A 14,385-nucleotide genomic window follows, 5' to 3' on the forward strand; every position below is an offset into this window, starting at 1 on the left:
TAGCAATGGACACATGAGATGTTGTCAAGCCATCAAAAAAGAGAAAGTGCAATTGAATTCTCTTTCATGATCAAAGTTGAAGAGTCCCATGCACTAATATCATTAATATCATCATCATGAGATGATTTTGAAGACATGTGTGCAAAACTGTGAAAGGGGGAATCTGATTTTTCTACAACCTTCTAGGAATTTTGAGGCGTGTTAAAGCATCAATACGAGCCTCAAAGGGAATGATATAATGATGAGGGTCCATCCCCACCCACTAGGTAGGTCTATCTCTCGAGGCTAAATCAACTCGTCCATAAGCTATCTTATTACATTTCTCAATAGTATGATCCGCAGAGAAGCAATTCCTACATCTGAAAAGGATCCTTTCATACTTTATGAATTACCTCTAGATTTTGTTACCCACTTTCAAATTTATTTATGTTGGAAGACCGTTGGAAAGGTCCAGTTTAATGCATAAATGTGCATAGGTTGATCTTGCATAATTGATTGTTTTCTTAGCAAAAAAAAAACTTCTTAAGGATATTATCAATAGCTCGCAAGCTCTTCAATTCCTAATATTGTAGTGGTAGCTATGGTAGTCAAACCTAGATGTAAGATAAAAATTTTTTATAGCAAGGATTGAAATCTATGGAAACCAAGTTTTCACGCATAAGAAGTCTCCACTGAGAAACCATGAACCCATATCCAATATATTCCTCTTGTCTTCAAGTGATTCAAATTCAAGGATAAAAAACCCTTAACATAAGGCTAAATACAAACTTCTTCTTCCATGCCTTCCTTCTAATATTCCAAAATCCATGCATGGGAATCACACAACTTTGGCCAAGTGTTAGTGAACCTACTAAAGTGGGTATGATCCATTAAATATTCTCTCTTGCCAAACATACCCCTATCGAGATAAAACTCTAGAATCACATTAGATCAATGAAATGGAATCGAGTCACCTATATTGGAAGTCATCCCAAGGGGGGATGTGAGAGACCAAAAAAAGAGGAGGGACAAGTGGTCATTCCTACCTATGTGTGTGGGGGGGATCCTATGCGCCCAAACACAAGAAACTAGGTACAAATCTATCGCAATTAAGGAAGAATGAGCCACTGCAAGGGCTAAAATATGGCCAGACAACAAGCCCCTACCATTGAAGACCTAGGCACTATCATTGAGAGTCTCCATGTAGCTACACCAATCACCATTCACTTGGAAGGAAGATTTGGAGCGAGTATGTCATGCAACATGATTAGCGTAGGGCAGAGAAGACATCACAATAAAGCGAGTAAGAAGAGTATTCATCATCAAAGTACAAAGAAGAATCCTTGATAAAAAAAAATTAGATTTGATATAAATTTGAAATAAAAATGATCAAATTTAAAATTTAAGTCAAAATTCAAAGCCTAAAGCCAAATTCCCAAGGTAGTGAAATAATCAAGGATGATAGGATACATATCAAGGAATAATAAACAATGATGGTCCAAACCCTACTCAAATAGGAAGTAAATGATGAGCAATCAAGAATATTAGACTTGGAACCTTAATTTAGAAGGATAAGCTCTAGGACAAACCATGGAGGTGTAAGCAATTTTGGCTTGCTAAAAATACAAGGAAATAAATCATGCCTACATAAATTAATTAAATACCATTGCAATATAAGTGACCTTAGGATAAGGTGCCAAGGCTAATAAATGCCACTATAAGATTATCACAATTAAGCATTGAATTTAATAAATAAAAAATATAGTTAGTTATATAGGTTTAATGTTTAAATATTTTGTCATATACTACCAATTGATTTCACCTTTATATTAGAGTCTTAAATTCTAGTAGATGATTGGCATCAAATTGCTAAACTTATTATGCATCACTTTCCTTTATATTAGAGTCTTAAATTCTAGTAGATGATTGACATCAAATTGCTAAACTTATTATGCATCACTTTTGGTCATTCTTACACATGAAAACACTATTTACATTCATGGAATTGGATTATATGGACAAAATTGACATGCGTGTGGATTTGCATTAAGCATTTATAAGTTTTAGATTATTGCTTGCTTTGATATTTGGCCCTATAACAAAAGACTGGCTATGTTGATATAACAACTTTTAGAGCTTCCTAAGCAAGAGTCTTCTCCTTGATCAAGCCCTAGATGTTTTTTAATAACTTTGAACACGATTAAAGGCATTAGAGACAATTATACCATATGCATTGTCATGTGTAATCGCTAATGTCATGTTCATGTGATATTTTGAAGCTAAACAATGTGTAACGAAGCTATTTAGATGATAAATAATATCTCTCAATGATAACTAGTCAATATAATAATGAATTAGGGTTTATCTTTTTAACAACATCCTACCACACAATTAACACATTTTGGACTCAAGTCAACAAATAATGACTAATAAAAAGAGGGACTTAGGCCAAAATTATAATTTTCATTTTAAAGTTTAGGAGTCTAATTCCTATCATGGATTAGGCCTAAGATAATGAATACATAATTTGATAATTAAATTCAACCTCTTAAAACATTAGATTCATTGTCAATTGCACAAAAAATACCACTTTTACTCTAGTTGTAACATTACATATAACCATGTGAATATTGACATAGTGTGATGGTTAAGTTGTGGTGTTGTTGCCCTTGTCAGCAAGGTTCAAACCTGATTGGGGTGATATTATTGAATGTTTAGGTTGAGAACAAAGTCCTCCATTTATGACCTCACTAAACCCACTAAAAATATATATAATATATACATAACCCAATCAAAATGAATAAGAAAAAAAAAGAAGAAGGAAAAATACAAGATCATCATTACAATAATAATAATAATAATAATTTTGTTATATTTAAAAGTAACTAAAACTAAAATGTCATAAATTATGAATTCTTTTAAAAAATTACTCCTTTTATATTCCCAAGAGTCGAGACTAAGTGCATGGACAGAACGCAAATGCCCTTCGAAGGCCTGGAGAGTGGTGGTTTTACTAACTAGGGTTCAATCCGCTAGGTGAAAAACAGCCGCATTCGACCTTCGCATCTTTTCACAGGTCAAGTGGTACAAAAACAATCAATATTGAATGAAAAACGCCCTTTCATTTTCTGGCTCACCTCCGAACAGTTGGCTAACACCACCTTAAAAGACCACTCGTTTGCGGTTAACCAAATGGTTTACCCGGTCTAGTCTTTGGCCTTAACCCGAAAGCTTTTCATTTTACTTGTTTTCATGCTTTGCGCAATCGAGGGCATCGTTTATATTCATAGCCATTTGGCAACATCGCCCTGGTAAGTATTCATGCTTTGTAAATAGTTTTCTACGTCTTAATTGTTCGACTGACTGTTTAATTTCTCAAATTTTAAATGTATCATTTGTTTTTCCTGTTAAGATTTCGAAACCCTTCTATAATGCCCCTAATGGAATCACGCTGGAACAGATGCCTATAAAAATTGATTAAATCCATCTATTTTGACACGAGCGTTTTCACAGTTTAGTATATTTAAGGTCACGGACTGTCTGAAATAGTAAATTTGAGTGTTGTCTTCGTACTGTTAATGTTAAAAAAAATTAACTAAAGGAGGTCGTTATAGTTACAGTATTTGTCTTTAGATTTAACAATCTGTAAACATGGAGGAAACGAGGCTGTGAAATCTTTAAAATATTTTTATTTATTTACTTACGTCCATTCACAAAGTGGCTCTTAGTTGCGTTGGACTACACTTACGAAATCAGGTTTTGCAGTTGGCATATGCGTGGGAAATTTTATTTCAAGTGTAATATGTTATGATGGAAGCAAATGCCAGAAAACATTGTTGTTTCTTTTATCTGAAGACAAACAAAAGCTTCAATAGCTTCTACACAGTTCATGGAGAAAAAAATTGACAGTTGTGGATTTGTCAAGCTTTTAAATTGAATTGTCAAGCTTTTAAATTGAATTGTCAACCTTTTTGTATTCTAAATAAGTATATTGTTCTTCTGTGGCAGGGAAGGTCGTGGAACGAATTGAAAGGAATTGGAATTATTTACTGTGTTATTCGAAACTAGAGCTGGAATTGCTTGTTAAATATATACCCTTGTGTGACATATGATTTCTTTGTCTGGTTTTTTGTGAGTCAAGAAAATGTTTACCCTACTGACAAGTATGTTTACTCAGCGTGCTTGTCTCTGTGATTTCTTATGATAAGAATGAAGTCGTTTCTCATTTTAGAAGGGTCTGAAAGTGTCAATTTCACTTGTTAATTCTTAAAGTCACTTTTTCGATGTTAAAGGTTTTTTGAATAATCATTTGTAAGCTGCAACCTACCGTCTGTGAGCAGACCTTGTTAAAGTGTGCAATCTAATTTCCACAGTATCTTGTTTTTTTGTTTTGAATTCTGTGGTTATATTAACTTTTTTAATTTATAATTTATGTTCTTTGGGTGGTCCTTATTTTGGAAGTTTTCTTCGCTGTCTGGCCTTTTTGTGAGTTAAGAAAATATTGTATGTGTGTTCAACATTCTCCTTCATGTGTTTTTATGTTATGATGAAATCATTTCTCATTTTCAAAGGGTCGTGAAAGTGTAAATTTCACTTCTCTTGGTGTTCAAGATTTCTGAATGATTATTTGTAAGCCATAATCTACCATCTCTGGCATTACAGACCCTATATTAAATTGTGCAATTTTCTTAGGGTGATCCTTATTTTGGAAATTTATATGATTTTTCTGTCTGGCTTTTTTGTGAGTTGAGGAAATATTTTCTTTTCTGGCAAGCATATATGCTAAATGTGCTCCTTATTGTGTTTTTAATGTTAAGGATGAAATCATTTCTCATTTTAGAAGAGTCTTGAAAGTATAAATTTCACGTTGATTATTTGAGTCACTTCTCTTGATGTTCAATATTTTAAATTTTTCAATTAGTCATTTGTAACCTACTCTCTGTAGCTTTATAGATTCTCAACCTCTCGTTAAATCACATAATGTGGTTTCTATAGGTTCTTTTTTTGGTTTTGAATTCTGGTGTTATATTGAAATTTAGTTATTTTTTTTTTTTGGCTGGCACTTATTTTGGAAAGTTTAAATTTCTTACGTATCATAGTTCTTAGCTTCTTTGTTGATTCCATTTGTGATGATAGATTAGTGGAAGTCATGATGCTTATCATTGAAATTTAAAAGGACTGAGCCTGTATTAGTTCCATTTTTGAGCTCCACTAAGCAAAATAGCACTTGCCAGTGATCAATGCATGGTATGACATGCTTTTGAATCTGCTTTTTTAATATTTTAGAATGCAGCATCACTACTTTTGTTGTTTTTGATTTCGTTTGACTACTTATGTAGGCCCTTTAGCATGTGTAAATTGTTTCTAAATTGCCAGTCTGACAAGTTTTAATAAAATTGAAGAAATTACAGTTTAACTTAGGTTAGCTGTCTGATTAGCTCAATTTATTAATTTTTCCTAATCTCCATGTTACCTGGCTGTAGAAACTTACAAAGAGTACAAAAATTCTATCATTTTGATCAAGGTAATTATATGTGGTGCAAGGCTAGGGCATGCCAACATTTCAAAAATTTAATCTACAATCTACATTAATGCCTTAGAATTTGAATTTTTCCAAATCATAAAAAACTTATGTTGATCCATAATTAATTTTGTTATAAGTTATAACAATGCTTTGATCACCAAGATGGATGCCATCTATGGAGGTCTGAAATCAAACAAATACCATTTTGAGATGACAAAATACCTTTTTGATAACCACAAGCTGGCTCTGCAGTTAATTCACTTTTATGACTGAGAATGGCATTTCCTACATGTGCTACATCTTATCAAACAGTCAACTCTGGTGCATTTCCTGTGTTTCCTAACTGAGATGACAATATGCTTATGCAACCCCAATCTAGCTCTGCAATGAAATCGCTATTCAGTTTGGGAATTACATTTCCTACACTTGATTGCAACTAAACAAACATATCTAGATGTCATTATCAGGGCAAACCGACTGATGGCAGTACCTTCAGGCAACTGATGCTCTATTGTTGAGCTCTTCAGTCAAGTCGCATTCTATCTGGGTGGTTCTATGTTGGCATGGGCCAAAACCACCTATCTCAATTCTGAATTGTTATGAATTGAACCCATTGCAATTTCTGTTTTCAGAGTGATGAGTGCGGCAGGGGCCAAACTTGTTCTGCTTATCTGTAAATAGATGGAATGTAGCAGTGTCGAACCTGGAAGGATGATCCTATCAGAATATCTCGAACTTGCCATGGGGTTCCTAGGGTCGTGGACATTTCTCAGGACCTCTTTCTTGGTCTGCCTTTTTACCAGCATCGGACTGAAGTAATCCATGTTATCTCTTATCATATGGTTTTGGTCTTCAACTTGTCAGTTTTGGATCTAAGTATGTTTAGTCTGAGTGAAAGGATGATAAATGAATTGTACTAGCTTTTAGTGGTCCATTTTGGCTCATAAATATGAGAAGACTTTTTTGAGAGTGACATGGGTTTTTCTTATGAAAAGATGTAACAGCTATCAGAAAAACAGAGTTCCACTTTCTAATAATTTGCAGCAGGCAAATCGATCTTGCTTAGATGTTTAATTTATCTTATGGATGGAACAAGGATACATTAGGATACCCTGGATTTTGATCTTTTCCAGGTGGTATTATTTCTGCTGGAACTCACTTGCATATGTTATAAAATCAGTGTGCAGGTCTCAAATAGCAGTCATTTTGTGAAGAAACATAAGTATTATCTGTGGCTTCTTCAGCTGTTTAATCTCGCCTGTATGCAACTATTTTTTTGTGACTGGGCTTGCACAGGTCCAATAAGTTTTTAACTTAATCTGAACATATGACCTTTGTTTTTGTCCAACACACACACATATACATATATATTGTTGACTAGGGGAATTGTGAATGGAGCCCCTAGGGTTCTAACAATCTAATGGGCAGCCTCCATACAACTCCAAGATTGATGGCTTACCCCTTGCTGGTGGTATTCGCTTGGTTTTGAAGCCACATCTATTATTTGTATCTTCCAAGGATGAAACCATGTGGACTACTACGCCCTAGGGCATAGTTAATATATATGAAGTTTTGGATATGTTACCTCTACCCTTAAATCTAGGGTTTTTGTAAATTCAATTAAATGTTAAAGAAAAGTACAGCAGATAACCCAGACAAACAGACGTCTTTTAATTAAATTACTCTACCAAATACTCTTTCAATTTTAATTGGTAAATAAGAACAGTTCATATTAATCAATCTGCAGAATAAATGCACGAGGAATTAAGTACAGATCTGAAAGGAAACTTTAACAATCTTTTGCTGAGCATTAAATGTGTACATACAATTCCTTATTGATCGATAGTCACCTGGGACAGTATAAATATTTGCTGCGACAGTGCTGGGTGGATGTTAGGCTGACTGGGGGCTCAATTCAGACATGTATTAACTCCTGTGAGTGTGGCCGGGTGGTAGGGATACTAGTTTCATAAACAGCTTGCTGGAAATTAGGGTGCAATTCTTTTCTAGCCTCAAATTGGAGTCAACTTGGTGGTTAGTCACTCAAAACTCCAGCTGCCACACCTCGATGTTGTTCAATCCCCAGCATAGGCTCAAAAAGGGGCATCTAAACCAGCAATATCTTGGCACTAGTACTGTAAGTGCACCTTAACAGATGGTAGACACTCACCACTTGGTTACCTGGTCACTGATAAACATTAATAAGGCAAGATAGGGTTTCTGCACTCTTCCAAGTTCTTCCAAAGCTTGACTGTGATCTGCTAATGGCTGCACTAACGTCTGGAATGTGCAGCGACATAAAAAATGCATCCAAACTTTTGTAACAGGCTTACACTGGGTAAAATAGACAACTCAGGTGCCGAATGCAGTTTTCTTGAAGCTGATCATAAATTTTAATTAGCAGAAAGTTAAGAGACTAGGTAAGACCTCCAGATCAGGTTCTTCAACTTGACCTGAGTTGCTAGCTAGGGTTTTCATCCCGATTGACCAGCTTGAGCAGTGAAACTATAAAATCATACTAAATCTCCATAATGGTGGCACTCAACAATCAAAATGAAATATATAGCTATTTGGAGTATGGCTCCAGGATCCAAATTAAGTTGACTTGCAATTTGAACTTATTTTTATTTAAAATATAGGTTACCCTGTAACTAGGCATTAGATTTAAATTTTAAATATTTTATTTTATTTTTTTATTTTATAATGGTTTTAAAAATCACTTTGTATAGTTGCTGACTGACCAGCTATGGAAGGGATATGACAGTCCTCCCTTCCCCAAATTGCTTGCCCTCACTCAATTTCAAACTTGGGTACTCTAAAGCTACCACTCCTTCCCTCATAGCATCCTCAAGTGGAAGATTCTTCTATTTCACAAATATTCTGGGATAACCTTGTTGCTCAGCTTCTTTTCTCTTACATTTGTGATTGCCTCAATCTCCAAAATCTAAGTTGCCGGTATGGGTACGGTACGCCAGCACAACATTTTTTTTTTGGGTGGGGGGGGGGGGGGGGGGGTTGGGTATGTTCGTACAAAAAGATATAAAAGTCATAAATATATACACATATGGGTGAATTTGGATTGGTTTTGAAAGTCTGTTGAGGAATAGAGCTAGCAGTGGTTGCCATTATGCTATCTACAACAAATTAAAAAATAACTATTAACATTTAATATTAAACAATAAATTATAGATGTTAAATATTTAAATTTAATTTAAAGTGAAAGTGAAATTATTATAATTATGAAAGTAACCTATAACAATATTTAAATATTTACGAACTTCTTATAATGAAAGTAACCTATAATTAAAATTTAATTATGAAAGTAACTTATAATTAAATATTTAAATTTTATTTAATGTGAAAATAAAATAATAATTACACAATAAAAAAATATTCATATTTAAAATAATAATACTACAAATTAAAATTAAATATCATATTTAATTTTGATTTGTATTTTTTTGATCGGTAAAAGGCCGAAGCCAATATTTTATTAAATTATAAACAAGATTACATTCTCCGCTTAGTGCGGGCACTGGTAGGAAATAGCGGAGAAGAGAAAACCTCCGGCCTTGCCCGAGACATTAAGTCCAGTCAAATAATGATTCTGAAACTCTACAACATTTAAAAAATTACATAATTTCCATCTTAAGTCTTTCATCCTGGACTAAGCAGACTCATACTGGTCCAAGTGCTCTTTTCTTCTAACAATTGTGATGAAAGTATCCCATCACAGGGATGCTCCTATCGACATTCTGCCTCCAATCTCTATAGAATCTTTCCTCCTTTATCTTGATTCACAGGCTTCTAGCTAGCACTGTCATCTGCAAAATAAAATCTCAACACAACCCTACGGCATACCACTTCATGATTTGTTAGTTCAAAAAAGACAAGTTTCATATAAACTAGCTTTCAAAACACTTTCCACTATTGCTATTACAACCAAGGCATCTTTTATATTGAGACATCAAAGAATTCCTTTTAATGTTGACTGCAAGATGAAAGATTACTCAGGTTACAATAACATTGTGAGAAGTAAACTTGCCCATCCCCATTCCAGGAAAAGACCTTTTATATCCTAAAGTCAAATAGATCATTTACAAAGCCGAGGAACTGAAAAAGAAAGGATGAGCAATCCTCCTTAAAGAACTGAAATCTCATAATAATCACCCAGAGAAGTTTCAATCCCATTAAGTTTCCGCTTACAGAAGATTTTAGTTCATTTCCCACAATAGCTGCATATGATTTCTAGAACCTTTCGAGACTATGTGTGTGAAGCTATATATATATATATATATATATATATATATATATATGCAAATATATATTTTATTGTGTGAAGAATCTAAGTCCTAGAATACCAACATGTCTGAATCATAAAAGAATGTTAAAACATCTGATCATCCTTATTCCAGGTGTACAATGGTTCCTTAAGAAAACTACGCCACAAACCATAAGTGAAACCAAAGGTTATATTATTTATCTATCAAAATTAGCCAGAATGCACCATAAAAATGGATAATGCTAAAGGATAGGTAGAGATATCTGATTATAAACCTGGGGGCTACCTTCATAAGGCTCATCAGCAAACAACATATGTTTGATAGGCCTTAAGATAAATCCCAGCCCTAGGTCTCTAAACTTGCCTCAGAATGGCAAAAAGGAACCATTCATAAAGGGAGATTCTTCTGCCTACCTGTTGTCATGGAACACACAAGTCCTAGCCACAAATGACCAGGTGAAGACCAATTTGGAGCCAATTCTACAAATACACTAAAGCTCATCAAATAATAGACCAAGAAAATAAAATAGCATGTCAGATGCACCACTGCAAGCCATTAGAAATGCTTTAACCTATTAAACAACACCAGATATAAAGAGACAGGAACCATATCAATCTGCTAATACATACATAATCATTAGAGTTTAACATGCATCAATACATATAACCTACTGTGTTAAACTAGAGTATAACAAAAATCTACTAAGTTACCATCCCAAAAACTGATCAAGCAAACACATATCCAAGTACATTGTATAAGACTGCACAAGCGAGCTAATATTTACAAATATACTATTTTGTTGGCCTAATAGCTCAAAATTAAACTTATAAATCAAAGTACTATAATGCCTATTCCTTATTCTTCCATATCTGTGAGGTCAACAACAGAAGGAGATGCCTTGTCCGAGGTCATTCTCTCAGTCAGATTGCCAGAGGTATCACCAACTTTTGCTTTCCCTTTGGCCCGCGAGGCCATAATTATTGTTTGAGGTATTACCTGGATCCTGTCCATTGGTATGGTTGGCATATTCTTTGGGACTGAATACTCTTCCTGCTTTAGATACTCTACCCACCAGTTGGTATGAGGAGGGTCCTTGATATGATTCCAGATTAGCAGAAACTCTGCATTCCTACAAATAATGGGAGTTCTCTCCTCAAATAATGTTTCATTTTTAACAACCAGAATTGGCCTTTTATGTATGTTTGTCCCCTTATCCCCACAATCCTTTGGATATGGAACCATAAGGGTTTCATCCACACTACCTACTGCAATCTCAAAGAGTCTCAGAAATTCTTGTTTGAATAAAGACAAACCTAACAGGATTACCTCACTCTTCCGAATTCCTACCCTTAATAGTATTGCTGAAAAAATGGCCGGGATATTGCAGTTTACATGGTACATGAATTCATAACTAAAGAATTCTTCCCCCGTAATCTCCCGCACAGCTCTAATCGTGAAATCATCTGCCTCATTCAGGATTCTATACCAACTTTCCAATTTAATTTCGCCTCTAAATGCCATAAGATAGTTATCGCTTGTAGAAAAAACCTTAATGTTTGATTCCATGGCTCTGAGCTACTCAAGCATTCCGGTATTCACTAGGTATTAACTATTGGGTTCTTTCATATAATATCATCCAATTTGCTTTGACTCGGGTGAGCCAGACTTCCATCCAGCTCAGAGGTCTGTCATTTTAATAATTAAATCATATAATGATAATCTAAGCAATGTGCCTTTGAAAAATATCAGACCTTAAAATAAATAGAAATGCTATCTGAGCCTTTCCTAAGTATGATAGCTGCTGTCAATTGCCTAATAATCATAACCTCTGCAATGGATTTGAAAGGATTGCATCATGCAGTGATGCAAGAGGTGACGGCTGCAGGTTAAACTCGCACATGGTAGCAATAAATGACTACCACGTGATCGGGAAGAAAGCATACACCCAAAAGGCAGAGAGATTAAGGCACCAATATATAAACATATATGTATAACTATATTTTATCAATATATATAAAATCAAAAAATTATATATAAGAGAAAGAGAAAAAATAAGAGTAGAAGCAAAAAATCTTAAAATCTATATGTATACAAACATATATATATATAATATACATATATATATATACATATATGTACATATATATATATATATATATATATATATATATATGTATGTATGTATATAATATATCTATAGAATGAATATTTGTCCATCACAGAGAAAACGGAAGGAGTGAAAATATGACACTAACGCAAGGTGATGAGAGATAAAATCTCTATCCATCTTACAAGCCACCAATATGACTAGGGTCTACCTATCTACTATCCCCTTATAGATCAAGGAACGTAGGAGAAGGTATGACCTTTTCGAGCTGTGAGGCTAGAAACATGAGGTTACTGCTATTCTATGTAGAGACCATCTACTCCCATATTAGCTAATTCATCGGCTCTAGAATTACCCTCCTAGAAGGTGTGATTAAATATAATCTTCTTGAAGGCCTTGCCCAAGTTTAGAGCTCTGCTAAGCAATGTATCTAACCTCCAATTTAGAATGGATCCTTTTCTCAGAGCATTGATCACAATGGCTGAGTCCCCTTCAACAACCAATTTCTCCACTCCTGATGCTTTGCACATTTCAAGCCCTTCCACCAGAGCCTTAAATTCTGCCCTATTGTTGGTTTCAATGCCTACTGGTTTTGCTCTCCGAGCCACCTCGATCCCATAGTTGTGAAGACAACACCCAATGCCAGCCTGTCCTGGGTTACCTCTAGAAGCACTGTCAAAGTTTAGCTTGAACCATCCATTCTTGGGTGGTTGCAAAACACAAGTTTCCCTATTACCTTTACCTTGCTTAGGCCTTGGTCCAATGTAAGGGGGGATCTTAAAGTCAGTCCAACGACCCCTCATCTTTTCATATAGAAGGACATATTTGCCTCCCCATGCTGACACTTCATGACTCTGTTGTTCATAATTTCAATAATAACAGCTTCCATTTTATTAGTGAGTTGTTCACAACCCAATCTTTGTCCTTTAAAGAGTCTCCTATTTCTTTCTTTCCAAAGTTCCCAAATGACAATAGATGCAGGCAATGATCCAGAGACCTCCATACAAGCACTTCAAGTTTCTTATAGGCCAAGCTCATAACATTTTCAGAACAAAGCTCAGAATTGTTGAACTCCACCCCAGTTTATTATGAAGCCAGTTCCAGCAGTGAAGTGAGAAATCGCAGGATAATAATAAGTGGTCCACATTTTCCTCATCCTTTTCGCAAAGAGGGCATTTGCTTGGACCCTCATAACCCCATTTTCTAAACAAGTCAGCAGTAAGAACCCTATTTTGTAGGGCTAGCCAAGAGATTATTCCCGCCTTCGGGAGGCAATTTTTATCCCAGCATAACATTAATGGAATATCACATTTTGGCCTTAGTTGTTTTCCAACAAGGAGTTTATAGCCCTCCTTGGTGTTATAGCTCCCAGATTTGGAGCCATCCCACATTAGTTTATCCTGGCTAGGCTAAAAAGTTATGACTCTTGACTCTAGGATTCTAATCAACACCTCCTTCTCACAAGTCGGAATATCTATGTTATCCAGAGATTTCCACCTCCAATTCTTGGCTATGCTGCCATCTGCTTCTTCAATATAATTTCTAACAAGTTTTCCCTATCTTTCTTCCAAGTCGGTTCGGGAATACTTGAAATTGGCCATCTTTTTGATTACTGGATATCCACCCCATGAGTCAGACCAGAAATAGGCCTAGTCACCCTCTCCTAGATTCCAGGTTAGTTTTTCTGTAATAATACTTTTGTAGTCTAGCATGAAGTTCCAAATGCGGGACCCTCTTGGGGGGTTAGCAGTTCTAAAGATGCTCGTAGGGTTGATACTACTCAAATATTTATGATAAAGTATTTTGGCCCATTTAAGGTGGGGGAATTTATGCATTCCCCATACTAATTTCGCTCCTAAGGCCTTACTCTGATCTCTCATATTCTTAATTCCAACCCCACCGATCTCCTTAGGCTTACAAACTTTATCCCAAGCCAGTAATGCAAATTTCTTTTTATCTCCTGACCCTTGCCAGAAAAAATTTCTTAGGATTTTATTTAGCTCCTCCTTTTTGACTATCGGGAGATCAATATAGGAAAGTTGATAAATTGGCATGGAAGAAAGAATTGATTTAATCATGGTAGCTCTGCCAACAGAGGAGAGCCATTTTCCTTTCCAGGATTCCATTTTGTTTTTTATTTTGTTGACAATATGTTCCCAAAGTTTAGAAGATCTACAACCTTTAGCTAAGGGTAAGCCCAGGTATTTGCATGGGAGTTCCCCTACCCTAAAATTCAAAATATTATGGATTGCATATTCCTCATTTCTGTCAGTATTAAAGAAGAAGATTTCAAATTTTTTAGTATTAATTTCCTGTCTTTAACCTTTAGCATAGGAATCGAGAATTACTTTGAATGAGCGTGCCTCATGTCTATTGCCAAGGCCATATAGCATAGTATCATCAACAAACTGATGATGAGTGATGGGAGCCACCTCATTGGTTATTCTAATGCCTTTAAGGGACGCCCTTTCTCTAGCTCTAGATATGGACCT

At 35.2% G+C, this 14,385-nt stretch overlaps 1 protein-coding gene across 2 annotated transcripts in view; it reads left to right on the top strand.

The window, feature by feature from the left end:
* Positions 1-2,934: 2,934 nt before the first annotated feature.
* The window catches only part of LOC131055814 (protein RRC1), a 121,166-nt gene continuing 109,715 nt past the window's right edge, over positions 2,935-14,385 (top strand). For both annotated transcript variants that reach the window (XM_057990158.2, XM_057990159.2), the window contains exon 1: positions 2,935-3,290. The gene's annotated coding sequence lies outside the window, so the exon portion shown is untranslated. The remainder of the gene's footprint in view (positions 3,291-14,385) is intronic.

This window comes from Cryptomeria japonica, chromosome 8 (genome assembly GCF_030272615.1).
Source record: "Cryptomeria japonica chromosome 8, Sugi_1.0, whole genome shotgun sequence".
Taxonomy (NCBI): Eukaryota; Viridiplantae; Streptophyta; class Pinopsida; order Cupressales; family Cupressaceae; genus Cryptomeria; species Cryptomeria japonica.